Source organism: Coptis chinensis, unplaced genomic scaffold (genome assembly GCF_015680905.1).
Source record: "Coptis chinensis isolate HL-2020 unplaced genomic scaffold, ASM1568090v1 utg4374_pilon_pilon, whole genome shotgun sequence".
NCBI classification, from domain to species: domain Eukaryota; kingdom Viridiplantae; phylum Streptophyta; class Magnoliopsida; order Ranunculales; family Ranunculaceae; genus Coptis; species Coptis chinensis.
Window position 1 is genome coordinate 191,709 of NW_028238153.1, and position 2,801 is coordinate 194,509.

The window sequence follows — 2,801 nt, forward strand, 5'->3', positions numbered from 1 at the left end:
TTCCGACATCTAAGTAAAGCTTTGGAACTCCTGATTAGTGAAAGTAGGCAAATTACGAACCACGATATATATCTCGTCTTATGGTTTGTTATTCTTTACATTAATTGTTTTACTTTATATGTTTGTTATTTGATATTAAAGTGTTGGAATATTCTTTGGAGGTGTTTGAAGTCTTGTATGCAGTAAGAAGGATTGATCCTTGTGTAGGATTGATTTATTGTAGTGGGTAACATTGTTTCCGCAGTGTTATATTCACAACATTTTGTTTTATAAAAAATTGGTGTACCCTAGCCCCCTCTGGCTCCTCCATTGGTTGGGCCAACCACTTAGTAGCATACGGTCTACATATGTGGCCCAAAAAATAGGAACCAAACATAAAAACAAGGTTACATAATAGAAATAAACTTTACATCCCCATTAGAAAGGTGCACATTTGGAAAAAATTAGGAAATTGAGAGTGGTAAAAGGATCAAGAGATGAAAGACTTGAGTTGATCATTGATGACGTTGGCAACGCCAGCTACAGTGGTAGTGGTAGACGTAGCAGTGGAAAACGAAAGTGCCAATAATTAATTCTCAATGAGACAGCGGGCATACTCGAGTTCTCATTGGGGAACTCCTCATTGGGTGTACATTGTATTATTGTAATACTTACTTTATACACAGCAAACCATTTTGTATTGGTCTGCAAACTCCAGTCCAGCTGATGCATATCCAAATATCCAATGGACTTTACCTCATGTGGAGCCCTCCTGAATGTGTCACTCCTACTCAGTAGGGTCGTCCAAGTGAACGGGTGATAGTGATGTCCATTGTATCATTCCTCCAATATTCTCCCGCACAACTCCAATTCATCTACACCAACAAGTAAAAACAAAATCATACTCCCTCATATATAACACGCATCCTCAAGCAGAATATTTTTAGGTGCACTATATATATATAGAGTTTGTCTACCCGAAGATATCTTCATAAGACGAGATTCGATTAGTTATGTGATCCAACAGTCTGAAAATCAAAAACAAATTTATATATATATATATATATATATATATATATATATATATATATATATATATATATATTTGATTTTCAAACCGTTGTATCACATCTAGTCTCGACCCCTTTATTCCTATGAAAATATTCTCGTGGTCATAGTACAAAATATCCCGATATATCACGATATTTGGGGATATCTATCCAGATTTCAGAGAAAGATATATAAATATCAATGATATGTTGAGGAGATATATCACATTTGAAATATCGGTGATATTTTGGCGATGTTTCTTATATTTGTGATATTTGGGGATATTTTTCTGCGATATTTGGAGATATTTTACGATATTTTGTATATATAATAATTTTATTTAATATTTACCATTATATTTCAAATAAATATAAATAATGTATCATGATATATCAAGAAATATCCACAATATCTATGATATTTGTCGATATTCTAGATATATCCACGATATTTCGTGTGAAACAATGTCGAATATCCCGAAAGAGGATATATCCACGTACATATCTGAAATTGAAAGATCGATAAATATCCATATCCTGATATTTTGTACTATGCTCGTGGTATCCAGGCCAATATATATATAGCTTGCGTCATAGCACGTTTTGAACTTGTACTTCGAAGAAGTGTGGTGTGCGTGTGCGACATTTTCGGAACACAGAAAGATTCTCATACACGTGGTTGGATCAGTGAGTACACTTGGTCTGCTCTGTCTCTGTTTCTTTTTAGTTTCCGTTTCACACTTTTATATCCCTTTCCTTAAACGTCTTGCTTCTTACAATTTCCTAATCTTCATTATTCTCCATGTAATATATCTCTACTTGTTTCCTTGTTTCTCAGTTCTACAATGCATGCATGTTATTTACGAATGAACTAATGAAGGGTATGAATGTTTTACAGATCTTTGATTGTTTGGAAAAATGTCGAAAGGTGGAGCTTTTGATCTGGCAACTGGTGTTGGTGGACAGATTAATAAGAAAGAAGTTCTTTCAGCTGTCGACACGTATACATCTTCTCCATTTTTATTGTTTTTTATGTTTTTATTTCAGCAATGCATGCTTTTTCGCTTTGAAGTACTGTTCATGTTAATTAAAAAATGATTCTTTATTTGTTAGAAAATTAGATCTAATCTGTATAAGAAGTAGACATTAGAATTTTGGCATCAATGCCACTGTCCCATTGAATCCGCAATTGATTCGTTTTCTGTCACTACTTATAACAGTTTAATTTTAAGTTATTGTTCTGTTTGGATGAGTAGAAATTGTGGTACATTTTGGTTAAATCTATTGGGAAGATTGAGATGGTGTTTACCAAAACTTTTATTCACAAATTGGAATATACCTTTCCACCACTGACAAATAAAGAGGATATCACGGAAATTGATTTGAACCTTTAATAAGTGTTGTCTTCCAAGTGGTTGAAATGGGAGGACATCTTGCTGGATTTTTTTAAAAAAAAAATAAAACAAGATTTTAAACTATGCTAAGAATGTAGTGGGGTTGTTTGTTGGCATGAATTTTTGCTCTGATCAATAGTTTTGTATGGCTGCATGAGCTCATTTGAGATTCATTTAATATCCTAATTGTGTATTATGCAATTTTGGGTGCATTCATCTAGGTACGAGAAGTATCATGTTTCTTCTGATTGGGGAAGAAGAGGACAGAAAAGCTAACTACACTGACATGGTAAGAATAAATTCTTTTTGGTCTGTTCGACTGTTTTATAACCAATGTTTTTATTTAAGTTCATGCTTATTATGAAAGTAAGCCTTCTTT

The 2,801-nt window shown here is 33.3% G+C and overlaps 1 long non-coding RNA gene across 1 annotated transcript; it reads left to right on the forward strand.

The window, feature by feature from the left end:
• Positions 1-1,579: 1,579 nt before the first annotated feature.
• LOC147473159 (uncharacterized) lies at positions 1,580-2,712 on the forward strand. Its single transcript, XR_015210555.1, has 3 exons — positions 1,580-1,715; positions 1,927-2,029; positions 2,644-2,712. It is a non-coding gene; the product is annotated as an uncharacterized LOC147473159 (long non-coding RNA).
• Positions 2,713-2,801: the final 89 nt, after the last annotated feature.